The sequence below is a fragment of the Arachis stenosperma genome, chromosome 10 (assembly GCF_014773155.1).
Source record: "Arachis stenosperma cultivar V10309 chromosome 10, arast.V10309.gnm1.PFL2, whole genome shotgun sequence".
Classification (NCBI taxonomy): domain Eukaryota; kingdom Viridiplantae; phylum Streptophyta; class Magnoliopsida; order Fabales; family Fabaceae; genus Arachis; species Arachis stenosperma.
The window spans coordinates 86,830,563-86,849,210 of NC_080386.1; the positions used below are offsets into that span (position 1 = coordinate 86,830,563).

At 41.8% G+C, this 18,648-nt stretch overlaps 1 non-coding gene across 1 annotated transcript; it reads left to right on the top strand.

The window, feature by feature from the left end:
* The first annotated feature begins 18,173 nt into the window (after positions 1 to 18,173).
* LOC130958293 (small nucleolar RNA R71) lies at positions 18,174 to 18,281 on the top strand. The gene has a single exon (XR_009077422.1). It is a non-coding gene; the product is annotated as a small nucleolar RNA R71 (small nucleolar RNA).
* Positions 18,282 to 18,648: the final 367 nt, after the last annotated feature.

Below are 18,648 nucleotides of genomic sequence, written 5' to 3' on the forward strand. Positions count from 1 at the left end.
TAGATTGGAAAAATAAAAGAGAATAAAATCGTTACTTGTTGTGCAGTAATGAGAAATATGTTGGAGTTTTGGAGATGCTTTGTCCTCTGAATTTCTGCAATGTAATATTCAACTCAATTGTTTGTAAAGCACGTCTACGGCAAGCTGTATGTAGGGTGTCACCATTGTCAGTGGCTACCTCCCATCCTCTCAGTGAAAACGGTCCAGGTGCTCTGTCACAGCACGGCTAATCAGCTGTTGGTTCTCGATCATGTTGGAATAGGATCCATTGATCCTTTTGCGTTTGTCATCACGCCCAGCAATCGCGAGTTTGAAGCGCATCATAGCCATTCAATCCTTGAATCCTACTCGGAATACCACAGACAAGGTTTAGACCTTCCGGATTCTCAAGAGTGGCCGCCATCAATTCTAGCTTATACCGCGGAGATTCTGATTAAGGAATCTAAGAGAAGCTCATTCAATCTGATGTAGAACGGAGGTGGTTGTCAGGCACACGTTCATGGATTGAGGGAGGTGATGAGTGTCACGGATCATCACCTCCTTCATAATTAAGCGCGAATAAACATCTTAGATCGGACCATACACACGTTTGAGTGAAATAGAAACAATTGCATTAATTCATCGAGACGCTGCAGAGCTCCTCACCCCCAACAATGGAGTTTAGAGACTCATGCCGTCAAAAAGTATGTAATTCAGATCTGAAAATGTCATGAGATACAAAATAAGTCTTTAAAAGTTGTTTAAATAGTAAACTAGTAGCCTAGGTTTACAGAAAATAAGTAAACTAAGATAATTGGTGCAGAAATCCACTTCTGGGGCCCACTTGGTGTGTGCTGGGGCTGAGACTAAAGCTATCCACGAGCTGAGGCTTTTCTTGGAGTTGAACTCCAAGTTATAACGTGTTTTGGGCGTTCAACTCCGGATCATGACGTGTTTCTGGCGTTTAACTCCAGACAACAACATGTACTTGGCGTTCAACGCCAAGTTACGTCGTCTATCTTCGCGCAAAGTATGGACTATTATATATTGCTGGAAAGCCCTGGATGTCTACTTTCCAACTCCGTTGAGAGCACACCAATTGGACTCTTGTTGCTCCAGAAAATCCAGTTCGAGTGCAGGGAGGTCAGAATCCAACAGCATCAGCAGTCCTTTTTCAGCCTAACTCAGATTTTTGCTCAGCTCCCTCAATTTCAGTCAGAAAATACCTGAAATCATTGAAAAACACACAAACTCATAGTAAAGTCCAGAAATATAATTTTTGGCTAAAAACTAATAATATTCTACTAAAAACTAATTAAAACATGCTAAAATCTACATGAAATTACCCCCAAAAAGCGTATAAAATATCCGCTCATCAACCACCATTCCAACACCAATACTCTAATGAACCACAAAGTCTACATATACCACCTCAAGAATTTCACCAATATGAACCACCTTCCAATTATAATACCCTTTCCTCAAACAATGAACCCTCTCTTCCACTACCACCTCTCAATGAAGCCCTCATGCTAGAACACCAAGATCTTGAATCTCATATCTTAAGGCGACACAAGGAGGATGAAAAGAAGTTTAAGGAGCTGAGAGCCAAGATGGCTATCATGGTCGAAGCCATTGGCAACATAGTTTGCACGATCAAGACACTCCCATTGTTGAATGCGGAGAAGCAACCAAGGAGCTTAGTAAGGGAGTGAACTTGAAGCTTCAAGGTGGAGAAGAAGAGTTAGAGCAAGAAGTGCAATAAGAGGAGAAGGTAGAGATAATTGAACCAAAAGAAGTAGTGGTTGGCACCTTAGGATATGTTGAGTACATAGAGGAATCACAAGTTGAAGAGCCTTCTTTCATGGAGTTTGAAGTTGATGTTGAGGAGGAGAGTGTACAACCTCCAAGGCATAATGTGATTGAAGAATTGGAAGAAGTGTCCCAAGTAATAGGCCCACCTATTTATGATGATTTCACACCAACATATGATCCTTTTGAATTTGAAGAATCCTTCTCTACTATACTTGGAATTGATGATGAGGTAGATTTCACTCAACCTCCTACGTATGATTTGAGTGATAGGGAAGAGCTAGAGGACATTGGTGAAGAAGAATGTGAATTCGAGGAGGCTTGGAAAGAGAAGGAACTTGAAAAACCTTGCCAAGTGGTAGAAGCCTCTAGAAGAGGATGGACGGGAGTGGAGCATACTTTCTCAAGATCATTAGGAACTCCTCCACCTAGGTTGTCATCCAATCCTTCATTTGAGTGGGTAAAACTTCTAACTCTTAGCTTTATTATCCCACTTGAATTTAGTTTGCTTGAGACGGATGGCCAACTTAGGGTGCTTTGCGAAATTAAGTGTAAGAGGATGATGTTTAGTGGTTGGCGGTGTAAATCTAGGCTCATTATGGTTGAAGCTTCAAAGAGCAAGGGTTGGACTAGTGCTCAATTGGATGGGTCTAGAAGGGTAGTTTGGTGCTTCCATGAGAATTCATCTCTCTTGCCACCTGGATGAAATCACCATGATCAACTCAAGGACGGGTGTGAAAACAAAGTGTGGGATCCTAGCTTACAAGAGGAGGATCACTTTTGGGAGCCTATGGCTTGTGAGGAACTCCATCAAGGCTTGAAATTATTGACTTTGGAAGATAGAGCTTATTGAAAGTCCAAGCATTGGTGGATGTTCAAGGATGGATTCAAGCACAAGCCACCTTGATGAGAGCTCCCAATAAGTCCAACTTAAGGACAATAAACAAAAGTGCTAGGTGGGAGACACCTCACCATGGTAACATCTTTTCCTTTTTATCTTTTGTACATATTGGTAAAATAAGTATAATTTCATATTTTGTTTAGTTAGTTTAGTTTAATTGGAAGTCTAGTATGTTAAATAAGGTTTTATGATGTTTTGGTATTTGTTTGGAGGTTTGGAGTGCTTAGTTTGGTGCAAGAACTTGAAAAAATTTTGAAAAACAGAGCACCAACCCACGCTACGCGTCACCCACGCCTACGCATACCCCAAGCATTTTCGACCATCCACGCGCACGCATACATAACACGTACGCGTAGATCCAGAAGTTCCACCCCTCCGTACATTCACCAAAGAGTTGTGCCTGAAGTGTGCCAAATTTGCACCCAAAGCATGCTGGTGCACGAAATTGCAATCATACTTTTGCAATCCCACACAACTAACCAGCAAGTGCACTGGGTCGTCCAAGTAATACCTTACGTGAGTAAGGGTCGATCCCACGGAGATTGTCAGTTTGAAGCAAGCTATGGTTATCTTGTAACTCTTAGTCAGGATATCAATAATTATCAGGGTTGATTGTAAAAAGTAAAAGAACATGAAATAAGTACTTGTTTTGCAGTAATGGAGAACAGGTTGAGGTTTTGGAGATGCTTTATCTTCTGAATCTCTGCTTTCCTACTGTCTTTTTCTTCAAGCACGCAAGACTCCTTCCATGGCAAGCTGTATGTAGGGTTTCACTGTTGTCAATGGCTACCTCCCATCCTCTCAGTGAAAATGTTCAACGTGCTCTGTCACAGCACGGCTAATCATCTGTCGGTTCTCAATCGGGTTGGAATAGAATCCAGTGATTCTTTTGCGTCTGTCACTAACGCCCAGCCCTCAGGAGTTTGAAGCTCGTCACAGTCATTCAATCCTTGAATCCTACTCAGAATACCACAGACAAGGTTTAGACCTTCCGGATTCTCTTGAATGCCGCCATCAATTCTAGCTTATACCACGAAGATTCTGATTAAGGAATCCAAGAGATATCTACTCAATCTAAGGTAGAACGGAGGTGGTTGTCAGGCACACTTTCATAGGTGAGAATGATGATGAGTGTCACGGATCATCACATTCATCAGGTTTAGGAACAAGTGATATCTTAGAATAGAAGCAAGCGTGATTGAATGAAAAACAATAGTAATTGCATTAATCCATCAAGACACAGCAGAGCTCCTCACCCCCAACCATGGGGTTTAGAGACTCATGCCGTAGAAGGTACAATATGAAACGTGTAAAGTGTCATGAGGTGTAGATACAATGTCAAAAGATCCTATTAATAGTGAACTAGTAACCTAGGGTATACATAAATGAGTAAATGACGTAAAAATCCACTTCCGGGGTCCACTTAGTGTGTGCTTGGGCTGAGCATTGAAGCTTTCATGTGTAGAGACTTTTTCTGGAGTTAAACGCCAGCTTTCATGCCAGTTTGGGCGTTTAACTCCAATTTTTATGCCAGTTCCGGCGTTAAACGCTGGGAATTCTGAAGCTGATTTGTAACGCCGGTTTGGGCCATCAAATCTCGGGCAAAGTATGGACTATTATACATTGCTGGAAAGAACAGGATGTCTACTTTCCAACGCCATTGAGAGCGTGCCAATGGGGCTTCTGTAGCTCCAGAAAATCCACTTTGAGTGCAGGGAAGTCAGAATCCAACAGCATCTGCAGTCCTTTTCAGCCTCTGAATCAGATTTTTGCTCATGACCCTCAATTTCAGCCAGAAAATATCTGAAATCACAGAAAAACACACAAACTCATAGTAAAGTCCAGAAAAGTGAATTTTAACTAAAAACTAATAAAAATATAATAAAAGCTAACTAAAATATACTAAAAATATACTAAAAATAATGCCAAAAAGCGTATAAATTATCCGCTCATCACAACACCAAACTTAAATTGTTGCTTGTCCCCAAGCAACTGAAAATCAAAATAGAATAAAAAGAAGAGAATATACTATAAACTCCAAAATATCAAAGAAACTTAGCTCCAATTAGATGAGCGGGACTAGTAGCTTTTTGCTTCTGAACAGTTTTGGCATCTCACTTTATCCTTTGAAGTTTAGAATGATTGGCATCCATGGGAACTCAGAACTCAGATAGTGTTATTGATTCTCGTAGTTAAGTATGATGATTCTTGAACATAGCTACCTTATGAGTCTTGGCTGTGGCCCAAAGCACTATGTCTTCCAGTATTACCACCGGATACATACATGCCACAGACACATACTTGGGTGAACCTTTTCAGATTGTGACTCAGCTTTGCTAGAGTCCCCAATTAGAGGTGTCCAGGGTTCTTAAGCACACTCTTTTTGCCTTGGATCACAACTTTATTATATTTTTTTATTTTTTTTATTTTTTTTATTTTTTTATTTTTTTTGAATTTTGTATTCACTGCTTTTTCTTGCTTCAAGAATCAATTTGATGATTTTTCAGATCCTCAATAACAGTTCTCCTTTTCCATCATTCTTTCAAGAGCCAACAATTTTAACATTCTTAAAACAACAAATTCAAAAGACATATGCACTGTTCAAGCATTCATTCAGAAAACAAAAAGTATTGTCACCACATCAAACTAATTCAACTAGTTTCAAAGATGAATTCGAAATCCTGTACTTCTTGTTCTTTTGTGATTAAAGCATTTTTCATTTAAGAGAGGTGATGGATTCATAGGACATTCATAGCTTTAAGATATGAACCTTAAATTTTATTAATCATGAATTAAGAACAAGACTCAAAAATAGATATAAGATAAGACTAATAGTAATAGAAAACAAAAATTTAAATAGGCTCCTAATGATAGAGGTTATCACAGAGTTAGGACTCAACAACCTTGATTTTGAGAAGTGGATGCTCCCTCAACTTGAGGGGAGAGCTTTTGGCATTTCAAATCTTGAAGTTCACGCCCCTGCTTCTCTTGTTCCTTCAGCAATTTGCAGAGCATGCAGTTCTGATTCGCTGTTCTTCCTTAAGTTGTTCCATAGTTTCTTGCAACTTGGTGATAGATGCTTCTAGGCTGGCCCAGTAGTCAATTTCAGGAAATTTAGGGAGGAACTCCTGCGCCCTCTTTTTGATAGAGTTGTCTTGCATTTGTCCTTCCATTGACTTCTTGGTGATTGGATGTTCAATTGGTATGAACTCATCTACTCCCATCTTCACCCCAGCCTCTTTACAGAGCAAGGAGATCAAGCTTGGGTAAGCCAGTTTGGCTTCAGTGGAATTCTTGTTTGCAATTGTGTAGATCTCACAAGCAATCAGATGATGAACCTCCACTTCTCTTCCAAGCATAATGCAATGAATCATCACTGCTCTCTTGATAGTGACCTCTGAACGGTTGCTAGTGGGCAATATGGAACGCCCAATAAAGTCTAGCCAGCCTCTTGCAATTGGTTTGAGGTCTCCCCTCTTGAGTTGGTTTGGGACACCTTTTGAATTGGTTATCCACTTAGTTCCAGGGAGGCAAATATCCTCTAGAACTTGATCCAACCCCTTATCTGCTCTCACCATTCTCCTATTAAAGGATTCAGGATCATCTTGCAGTTGAGGCAATTTGAAGACCTCTCTTATTTTGTCCAGATGGAAGTAGATAACTTTCCCTCTGACCATGGTTCTGTAAGTATGGAAAGCAGTTCCAGTCATTCTTTGCTTATCTGTCAGCCACAGATTTGAGTAGAATTCCTGAACCATATTTCTTCCAACCTTTATCTCAGGATTGTTTAGAACTTCCCATCCTCTGTTTCGAATTTGCTCTTGGATCCCCAGATATTCATCTTCTTTTAGATCGAATTTGACTTTCGGGATCACTGACCTCAGACCCATTATTTTGTGATAATGGTCTTCATGTTCTTTGGTTAAGAAATTCTCTTGATTCCAAAGACTCTTTGGATTATTCTCTTTTTTGCCTCTTAAATTGGTTTGTTTTCCCTTAGGAGCCATGATCTTGATGAATCTTGGCTTAGTGATCACGGAAAAGCACACCAAACTTAGAGGTTTGCTTGCCCTCAAGCAAAAAAAAGGAAATAGGGGAGAGAGGAGGAGAGCAAATTCGAATGGTGGGGAGAAAGGGGTGGCCAAACGTGTATTTATAAGGGAAGGGGAGAGATTTCGAAAATTTTGAAGGAGATTCGAGAAGATATGGAAAGAATTTGAGAAATATTTGAGTTTTTGAAGAAGATTTGGGAAGGATTTGAGAGAGATCTGAAGAATGATTTTAATTTTTGAAAATTTGAAGGTGAATGATGAAAGTTTGAAATGTGTTTATGTAGAAAATTATGGATCAAAACAGGAAAGTTTGAAAAAATTTTAATTAGAAAGCGAAATCTCTGTCCCCCACCTTTCTGGCGTTAAACGCCCAAAATGGTATCCATTCTGGCGTTTAACGCCCAAATGCTGGCCATTGTGGGCGTTTAACGCCCAGCCAGGTACCCTGGCTGGCGTTAAACGCCAGAATTCCCTTCATCACTGGGCGTTTTGCTAAACGCCTAGGATGCTGCACACCTGGCGTTAAACGCCTAGAATGGTGCCCATTCTGGCGTTTAACGCCCAAAATGGCACCTTTACTGGCGTTAAACGCCCAGAATGCTGCCCATTCTGGCGTTTAACGCCCAAAGTACCCTTTACTGGCCTTTTTTTCGCCAGCAAGCTCTTTTTCTCTGCTTTTTGCATTGAATCCTTCTGTAACTCTGTGAATTCCTTCAATTTTGATATTTGCCCTTTGAGAATATATATCAAACTTTGATTAAACAAAACAGATAATATGCTAATGACTGGGTTGCCTCCCAGCAAGCGCTTCTTTATTGTCTTTAGCTGGACCTTCACTGAGGATTATTCAAGCCTCAGTTTTGAGCATTCTTGCTCAAAATTGCTTTTAAGATAATGCTTGATCCTCTGTCCATTAACAATGAACTTTTTGTCAGAATCAGTATCCTGAAGCTCAACATATCCATATGGTGACACGCCTGTAATCACATACGGACCCCTCCACCGGGATTTAAGTTTTCCTGGGAACAATATGAGCCTAGAGTTGAAGAGCATAACTTTTTGTCCTGGCTCAAAGACTCTGGATGACAACTTCTTGTCATGCCACTTCTTTGCCTTTTCCTTATAAATCTTTGCATTTTCAAAGGCACTGAGTCTAAATTCATCTAGCTCATTTAGCTGGAGCAATCTTTTTTCACCAGCTAACTTAGCATCCAGGTTTAGGAATCTGGTTGCCCAGTAGGCTTTATATTCCAGTTCCACGGGCAGATGACAGGCCTTGCCATACACAAGTTGGTATGGAGAGGTTCCTATTGGAGTCTTGAATGCTGTTCTGTATGCCCACAGAGCATCATCCAAGCTCTTTGCCCAATCCTTTCTACGGGCAATTACAATCCGTTCTAGGATTCTTTTTAGCTCTCTGTTAGAGACTTCAGCTTGCCCATTTATCTGTGGATGATACGGGGTTGCCACTTTGTGGCTAATTCCATATCGGACCATAGCAGAGTAAAGCTGTTTATTGCAGAAATGAGTACCCCATCACTGATTAGGACTCTGGGAACACCAAATCTGCTGAAGATGTATTTCTGGAGGAATTTCAGCACGGTCTTAGTATCATTAGTGGGTGTAGCAATTGCCTCTACCCATTTAGATACATAGTCCACTGCCACCAGAATGTAAGTGTTTGAGTATGATGGTGGGAACGGACCCATGAAGTCAATCCCCCATACGTCAAACAATTCAATCTCTAAGATCCCTTGTTGAGGCATGGCGTATCCGTGAGGTAAATTACCAGCTCTTTGGCAGCTGTCACAGTTACGCACAAACTCTCGGGCATCTCTATAGAGAATAGGCCAGTAGAAGCCACATTGGAGGACCTTAGTGGCTGTTCGCTCACTTCCAAAATGTCCCCCATACTGTGATCCATGGCAGTGCCATAGGATCCTTTGTGCTTCCTCTCTGGGTACACATCTGCGGATCATTCCGTCTGCACATCTCTTAAAGAGATATGGCTCATCCCATAGGTAGTACTTGGCATCTGAAATTAATTTCTTTCTTTGCACCCTGCTGTACTCCTGGGGTATGAACCTCACAGCTTTGTAATTTGCAATATCTGCAAACCATGGAGTTTCCTGAATGGCAAAGAGTTGCTCATCTAGGAAAGTCTCAAAGATCTCAGTAGAAGGGAGGGACGCCCCAGCTACTGGTTCTATTCGGGACAGATGATCAGCTACTTGGTTCTCTGTCCCTTTTCTGTCTCTTATTTCTATATCAAACTCTTGCAGAAGCAACACCCATCTTATGAGCCTGGGTTTTGAATCCTGCTTTGTGAGTAAGTACTTAAGAGCAGCATGGTCAGTGTACACAATCACCTTGATCCTACTAGATAGGATCTAAACTTGTCAATGGCATAGACCACTGCAAGTAACTTTTTTTCTGTGGTTGTGTAATTCTTCTGTGCATCATTTAGAACACGGCTGGCATAATAAATGACATGCAGAAGCTTGTTATGCCTCTGTCCCAACACTGCACCAATGGCATGGTCACTGGCCTCACACATTAGTTCGAATGGCAATGTCCAGTCTGGTGCAGAGATGACTGGTGCTGTGACCAGCTTAGCTTTCAGGGTCTCAAATGCCTGCAGACACTGTGTGTCAAACACAAATGGTGTGTCAGCAGCTAGCAGGTTGCTCAGAGGTTTTGCAATTTTCGAAAAATCCTTTATAAATCTTTTGTAGAATCCTGCATGCCCCAGAAAGCTTCTGATTGCCTTAACATTGGCAGGTGGTGGTAATTTTTCAATTACCTCTACCTTTGTCTTATCCACCTCTATTCCCTTGCTTGAAATTTTGTGCCCAAGGACAATTCCTTCAGTCACCATAAAGTGACATTTCTCCCAGTTTAAAACCAGGTTAGTCTCTTGGCACCTTTTCAGGACAAGTGCTAGGTGGTTAAGACAGGAGCTGAATGAGTCTCCATATACTGAGAAGTCATCCATGAAGACTTCCAGGAATTTCTCCACCATATCAGAGAAGATGGATAGCATGCATCTCTGAAAGGTTGCAGGAGCATTACACAGACCAAAAGGCATCCTCCTGTAGGCAAACACGCCAGAAGGGCAAGTGAATGCTGATTTCTCTTGGTCTTGAGGATCTACTACAATTTGGTTGTAACCTGAATAGCCATCCAAAAAGCAGTAATAATCATGACCAGCTAGTCTTTCTAGCATTTGGTCTATGAATGGTAAAGGAAAATGATCCTTTCTGGTGGCTGTATTGAGCCTTCTGTAGTCAATACACATATGCCGCCCTGTGACTGTTCTTGTAGGAACCGCTTCATTTTTTTCATTATGAACTACTGTCATGCCTCCCTTCTTGGGGACAACTTGGACAGGGCTCACCCAGGGGCTATCAGAATTAGGATAAATAATCCCAGCCTCTAGTAATTTAGTGACCTCTTTCTGTACCACCTCCTTCATGGCTGGATTTAGCCGCCTTTGTGGTTGAACCACTGGTTTGGCATTATCCTCCAATAGGATCTTGTGCATGCATCTTGCTGGGCTAATGCCCTTAAGATCACTTATGGACCACCCAAGAGCTGTCTTGTGTGTCCTTAGCACTTGAATCAGTGCTTCCTCTTCCTGTGGATTTAAAGCAGAGCTTATAATCACTGGAAAAGTGTCACCCTCTCCCAGAAATGCATACTTCAGGGATGGTGGTAGTGGTTTGAGCTCAGGTTTGGGAGGCTTATTCTCCTCCTGAGGAATTTTCAAAAATTCTTTTGTTTCCTCTGGTTCTTCCTGATCAGGCTGAACATCCTTGAAGATGTCCTCTAGCTCTGATTCTAGACTTTCAGTCATATTGATCTCTTCCACCAAAGAGTCAATAATGTCAGCGCCCATGCAGTCATTTGGTGTGTCTGGATGCTGCATAGCTTTTACAGCATTCAACTTGAACTCGTCCTCATTGACTCTCAGGGTTACTTCCCCTTTTTGTACATCAATGAGAGTTCGTCCAGTTGCTAGGAAAGGTCTTCCTAGAATGAGAGTTGCACTCTTGTGCTCCTCCATTTCCAACACTACAAAGTCAGTTGGAAAGGCGAATGGCCCAACCTTGACAATCATATCCTCAATTATGCCTGATGGATATTTAATGGAGCCATCAGCAAGTTGGAGGCATATCCGGGTTGGTTTGACTTCTTCAGTCAACCCAAGCTTTCTAATAGTGGATGCAGGTATTAGATTGCTGCTTGCTCCAAGGTCACACAGGGCTGTCTTGGTGCAAGCACCTTCTAATGTGCATGGTATCATAAAGCTTCCTGGATCTTGAAGCTTTTCTGGTAAGCTTTTCAAAATGACTGCACTGCATTCTTCAGTGAGAAATACTTTTTCAGTTTCTCTCCAATCCTTCTTATGACTTAAGATCTCTTTCATGAACTTAGCATAAGAAGGTATTTGCTCAAGTGCCTCTGCAAACGGAATCTTTATTTCAAGAGTCCTTAAATAGTCTGCAAAGCGGGCAAATTGCTTATCCTGTTCCGCTTGGCGGAGTTTCTGAGGATAAGGCATTTTGGCTTTATATTCTTCAACCTTAGTTGCTGCAGGTTTATTCCTTACAGAAGTGGTTGGAGAAGCCTTTTTAGAGGGGTTACTATCAGCACTCTCAGGTGTCTGATTCCCCATTGGCGTTTGAATGCCAAGATTGGGTGAAGAATGGGCGTTTAACGCCAACTTTTCCTCCTTTTCTGGCGTTTGAACGCCAGAACTGGGCAGGGAATGGGCGTTTAATGCCAGCTTCCCCCCCTTTTCTGGCGTTTGAACGCCAAGAGTATTCCTCTCTGGGCTCTTACTGTCCTCAGAGGGATTTTGGATAGTGGTTTGGCTATCCTCTGTCAATTGTTCCTTTATTGGCTTTTTGCTACTTTGAGCAGTGTTATTCAATGTCTTCCCACTCCTCAGTTAAACTGCTTGGCATTCTTCTGTTATCTGTTTAGATAGCTACTGTTTTGCCTGATTCAACTGTGATTCTATGTTCTTGTTAGCAATTTTAGTTTTTTGGGGCATCTCTTTAAATTCTGCTAACTGTTTTGTCATCAGGTGTAATTGCTGATTAAGCTCAATCATCTGTTCTTGAGGATTAGGATCAGTGGCTACTGCCATAACTTCTTCTTTTGTAGAGAACTCATTGCTAGAGTACAAATGTTGATTTCTAGTAACAGTATCTATAAGCTCTTGAGCCTCTTCAATCGTCTTCCTCATATGTATAGATCCACCAGTGGTGCACGAAATTGTGATCAATACTTTTCAAAACATAAATAATCCCTAGTAATGGCTCCAAAGACTTGGTGCTCAATACCATGACATAAACACAACTTCGCACAACTAACCAGCAAGTGCACTGGGTCGTCCAAGTAATAAACCTTACGCGAGTAAGGGTCGATCCCACGGAGATTGGTGGTATGAAGCAAGCTATGGTCATCTTGTAAATCTCAGTCAGGCAGACTCAAATGGGTATAATGATGAACGAAAATAACATAAAAGATAAAGATAGGGATACTTATGTATATCATTGGTGTAAGAGCTTCAGACAAGTGCATGAAGATGCCTTCCCTTCCGTCTCTCTGCTTTCCTACTGTCTTCATCCAATCCTTCTTACTCCTTTCCATGGCAAGCTCGTATAGGGTTTCACCGTTGTCAGTGGCTACCTCCCATCCTCGCAGTGAAAGCTAATGCACGCACTCTGTCACAGTGTGGCCAATCACCGGTGTGGTTCCCTCCCCTACCGGAATAGAATCACTCTTTTGCGTCTGTCACTAACGCCCAGTAGGTTACAGGTTTGAAGCACATCACAGTCATTCAATCATTGAATCCTACTCAGAATACCACAGACAAGGTTAGACCTTCCGGATTCTCTTGAATGCTGCCATCAGTTCTTGCCTATACCACGAAGACTCCGATTAAAGAATCCAAGAGATATTCACCAAGCATCGAATGCTTGTAGAACAAGAATGGTTGTCAGTCACCTTGTTCATAGGTGAGAATGATGATGAGTGTCAATCATCACCTTCATCAAGTTGAAGAACAAGTGATATCTTGGTAAAAGAACAAGTGGAATTGAATAGAAGAACAATAGTAATTGCATTAATACTCGAGGTACAGCAGAGCTCCACACCTTAATCTATGGTGTGTAGAAACTCCACCGTTGAAAATACATAAGAACAAGGTCTAGGCATGGCCGAATGGCCAGCCTCCCAAATGATCTAAGATAGCATAAAATTAGAAGATAGCTACCAAGATGTGTACAATACAATAGTAAAAGGTCCTACTTATAGAAAACTAGTAGCCTAGGGTGTACAGAGATGAGTAAATGACATAAAAATCCACTTCCGGGCCCACTTGGTGTGTGCTTGGGCTGAGCAATGAAGCATTTTCGTGTAGAGACTTGTCTTGGAGTTAAACGCCAGCTTTTATGCCAGTTTGGGCGTTTAACTCCCATTTAGGTGCCAGTTCCGGCGTTTAACGCTGGAATTTCTGTTGGTGACTTTGAACACCGGTTTGGGCCATCAAATCTTGGGCAAAGTATGGACTATCATATATTGCTGGAAAGCCCAGGATGTCTACTTTCCAACGCCGTTGAGAGCGCGCCAATTGGACTTCTGTAGCTCCAGAAAATCTACTTCGAGTGCAGGGAGGTCAGAATCCAACAGCATCTGCAGTCCTTTTCAGTCTCTGAATCAGATTTTTGCTCAGGTCCCTCAATTTCAGCCAGAAAATACCTGAAATCACAGAAAAACACACAAACTCATAGTAAAGTCCAGAAAAGTGAATTTTAACTAAAAACTAATAAAAATATACTAAAAACTAACTAGATCATACTAAAAACATACTAAAAACAATGCCAAAAAGCATACAAATTATCCGCTCATCACAACACCAAACTTAATTTGTTGCTTGTCCCCAAGCAACTAAAGATCAAATAAGATAAAAGAAGAGAATATGCAATGACTCCAAAACATCTATGAAGATCAGTATTAATTAGATGAGCGGGGCTTTTAGCTTTTTGCCTCTGAATAGTTTTGGCATCTCACTTTCTCCTTTGAAACTCAGAATGATTGGCTTCTTTAGGAACTCAGAATCCAGATAGTGTTATTGATTCTCTTAGTTAAGTATGATGATTCTTGAACACAGCTACTTATTGAGTCTTGGCTGTGGCCCAAAGCACTCTGTCTTCCAGTATTACCACCGGATACATACATGCCACAGACACATAATTGGGTGAACCTTTTCAGATTGTGACTCAGCTTTGCTAAAGTCCCCAATTAGAGGTGTCCAGGGTTCTTAAGCACACTCTTATTGCCTTGGATCACAACTTTATTTCTTTCTTTTTCTTTCTTTTTCTCTCTTTTTTTTTCTTTTTCGGTTTTTTTTTTTTTTCGTTTGCTTCCTTCTTCTTTTTTTTTTTGTATTCACTGCTTTTTCTTGCTTCAAGAATCATTTTTATGATTTTTCAGATCCTCAGTAACATGTCTCCTTTTTCATCATTCTTTCAAGAGCCAACATTCATGAACCACAAATTCAAAAGACATATGCACTGTTCAAGCATACATTCAGAGAACAAAAGTGTTGCCACCACATCAAAATAATTAAACTGTTATAAAATTCAAAATTCATGCAATTCTTTTCCTTTTCAATTAAGCACGTTTTTATTTTAAGAAAGGTGATGGATTCATAGGACATTCATAACTTTAAGGCATAGACACTAAGACACTAATGATCATAAGACACAAACATGGATAAACATAAGCACTAAAATTCGAAAAACAGAAGAATAAAGAACAAGGAAATCAAGGAACGGGTCCACCTTAGAGATGGCGGCTCTTCCTTCCTCTTGAAGGTCCTATGGAGTGCTTGAGCTCCTCAATGTCTCTTCCTTGCCTTTGTTGCTCCTCTCTCATGATTCTTTGATCTTCTCTAATTTCATGGAGGAGAATGGAGTGTTCTTGGTGCTCCACCCTTAGTTGTCCCATGTTGGAACTTAATTCTCCTAGGGAGGTGTTTAGTTGCTCCCAATAGTTTTGTGGAGGAAAGTGCATCCCTTAAGGCATCTCAGGGATCTCATGATGAGAGGGGTCTCTTGTGTGCTCCATCCTTTTCTTGGTAATGGGCTTGTCCTCATCAATGGTGATGTCTCCCTCTATGTCAACTCCAACTGAATAACAGAGGTGACAAATGAGGTGAGGAAAGGCTAACCTTGCCAAGGTAGAGGACTTATCCGCCACCTTGTAGAGTTCTTGGGCTATGACCTCATGAACTTCCATCTTCTGGATCATGATGGCCCGGTCAATAACTTGACCGGTTGCTAGTGGGAATGATTGAGCGTTGGATAAACTCCAACCATCCTCTAGCCACGGGTTTGAGGTCATGCCTTCTTAGTTGGACCGGCTTGCCTCTTGAATCTCTCTTCCATTGTGCGCCCTCTTCACATATGGTTGTGAGGACTTGGTCCAACCTTTGATCAAAGTTGACCCTTCTTGTGTAAGGATGTTCATCTCCTTGCATCATAGGCAAGTTGAATGCCACCCTCACACTTTCCGGACTAAAATCCAAGTATTTCCCCCGAACCATAGTAAGATAATTCTTTCCGGGGATCATGGCTCTTGGGGCATTGGCATAGAATTCTTTCAAGATCGTACTTCCCAACCTCTTCTTTGGGATCCATGGCATCTCCGGATATTCACCCTACCTCGGGGATCACCTTCTTCAAGGCCACAACTTCATAGAAGTGGTCTTGATGCACCCTTGGATGAACCTATCCATCTCCCATGACTCGGAGGTGGAAGCTTTTGCCTTCCCTTTCCTCTTTCTAGAGGTTTCTCCGGCCTTGGATGCCATAATGGTTATGAAAAAGCAATGCTTTACCACACCAACTTAAAATGTTTGCTCGTCCTCGAGCAAAAGAAGAAAGAAGAGAGTAGAAGAAGAAGAAATGAGGAAGAGGGAGATGGTGGTGTATTCGGCCAAAGAGGGGGAGAAGTGGTGTTTTGGTTGTGTGAAAATGAAGGAGTGAAGAAGGGTATTTATAGGAGAGAGGGGAGATGGGGTTCGGCCATATTGGGTGGGTTTGGGAGGGGAAGTGGTTTGAATTTGAAGGGTGAGGTTGGTGGGGTTTTATGAAGGATGGATGTGAGTGGTGAAGAGAAGATGGGATTTGATAGGTGAAGGGGTTTTGGGGAAGAGGTTTGGGTTGATTGGTGAATGGGGAAGAAGAGAGAGAGTGGTGGTGGGGTGGTGGGGTCCTGTGGGGTCCACAGATCCTGTGGTGTCAAGGAAAAGTCATCCCTGCACCAAATGTGCTCAAAATCACGTTTTGAGCCATTTCTGGCGTTAAACGCCGGGCTGGTGCCCCATTCCTGGCGTTTAACGCCAGGTTCTTGCCCTTTTCTGGCGTTTAACGCCAGTCTGGTGCCCCTTTCTGGCGTTAAACGCCCAGAATGGTGCCAGACTGGGCGTTAAACGCCCAACTGCTAGGCTTACTGGCGTTTGAACGCCAGCAGCTTCTTCCTCCAGGGTGTACTGTTTTCTTCCTGTTTTCATTTTGTTTTTGCTTTTTTCAATGGATTTTGTGACTTCTTATGATCATCAACCTACAAAAAAAATAAAATAACAAAAAAAACTATATAAATTATAATCATTGGGTTGCCTCCCAACAGCGCTTCTTTAATGTCAGTAGCTTGACAGAGGGCTCTCATGGAGCCTCACAGATACTCAAAGCAATGTTGGAACCTCCCAACACCAAACTTAGAGTTTGAATGTGGGGGTTCAACACCAAACTTAGAGTTTGGTTGTGGCCTCCCAACACCAAACTTAGAGTTTGACTGTGGGGCTCTTCTTGACTCTGATTTGAGAGAAGCTCTTCATGCTTCATCTCTGTGGTGACAGAGGGATATCCTTGACCTTAAACACAAAGGATTCTTCATTCACTTGAATGATCAGTTCACCTCCATCAACATCAATCACAGCCTTTGCTGTGGCTAGGAAGGGTCTGCCAAGGATGATGGTTTCATCCATGCACTTCCCAGTCTCTAGGACTATGAAATCAGCAGGAATGTAGTGGTCTTCAACCTTTACCAAAACATTCTCTACAAGTCCATGAGCTTGTTTTCTTGAGTTGTCTGCCATCTCTAATGAGATTCTTGCAGCTTGTACCTCAAAGATCCCTAGCTTCTCCATTACTGAGAGAGGCATGAGGTTTACACTTGACCCTAAGTCACACAGAGCCTTCTTGAAGGTCATGGTGCCTATGGTACAAGGTATGGAAAACTTCCCAGGATCTTGTCTCTTTTGAGGTAATTTCTGCCTAGACAAGTCATCCAGTTCTTTGGTGAGCAAAGGAGGTTCATCCTCCCAAGTCTTATTTCCAAATAACTTGTCATTTAGCTTCATGATTGCTCCAAGGTACTTAGCAACTTGCTCTTCAGTGACATACTCATCCTCTTCAGGAAGAATACTCATCAGAGCTCATGAAAGGCAGAAGTAAGTCCAATGGAATCTCTATGGTCTCATGTTGAGTCTCAGATTCCCATGGTTCCTCATTGGGGAACTCATTGGAGGCTAGTGCACGCCCACTGAGGTCTTCCTCAGTGGCGTTCACTTCCTCCCCTTCCTCTCCAAATTCGGCCATATTGATGGCTTTGCACTCTCCTTTTGGATTTTCTTCTGTGTTGCTTGGAAGAGTACTTGGAGGGAGTTCAGTAACTTTCTTGCTCAGCTGTCCCACTTGTCCTTCCAAATTTCTAATGGAGGACCTTGTTTCATTCATGAAACTTTGAGTGGTTTTAATTAGATCAGAGACCATGGTTGCTAAGTCGAGGGGTTCTGCTTAGGATTCTCTGTCTGTTGCTGAGAAGATGATGGAAAGGTTTGCCATTGTTAAACCTGTTTCTTCCACCATTATTATTGAAACCTTGTTGAGGTCTCTCTTGATTCTTCCATGAGAGATTTGGGTGATTTCTCCATGAAGAATTATAGGTGTTACCATAGGGTTCTCCTAGGTAATTCACCTCTTCCATTGAAGGGTTCTCAGGATCATAAGCTTCTTCCTCAGATGAAGCCTCCTTAGTACTGCTTGGTGCATTTTGCATTCCAGACAGACTTTGAGAAATCAAATTGACTTGTTGAGTCAATATCTTGTTCTGAGCCAATATGGCATTCAGAGCATCAATCTCAAGAACTCCTTTCTTCTGACTTGTCCCATTGTTCACAGGATTCCTTTCAGAAGTGTACATGAATGGTTATTTGCAACCATTTCAATTAGCTCTTGAGCCTCTGTAGGCGTCTTCTTCAGATGAAGAGATCTTCCAGCAGAGCTATCCAAAGACATCTTGGACAGTTCAGAGAGACCATCATAGAAAATACCTATGATGCTCCATTCAGAAAGCATGTCAGAAGGACATCTTCTGATCAATTGTTTGTATCTTTCCCAAGCTTCATAGAGGGATTCTCCATCCTTCTGTCTGAAGGTTTGGACTTCCACTCTAAGCTTACTCCATCTTTGGGGTGGAAAGAACTTTGCCAAGAAGGCATTGACTAGCTTTTTCCCAAGAGTCCAGGCTTTCTTTAGGTTGAGAGTCCAACCATATTCTAGCTCTGTCTCTTACAGCAAAAGGGAATAGCATCAGTCTATAGACCTCAGGGTCAACCCCATTAGTCTTGACTGTGTCACAGATTTGTAAGAATTCAGCTAAGAACTGATGAGGATCTTCCATTGGAAGTCCATGGAACTTGCAATTCTGTTGCATTAGAGAAACTAATTGAGGCTTAAGCTCAAAGTTGTTTGCTCTGATGGCAGGGATAGAGATGCTTCTCCCATAAAAATCAGGAGTAGGTGCAGTAAAGTCACCCAGCACCTT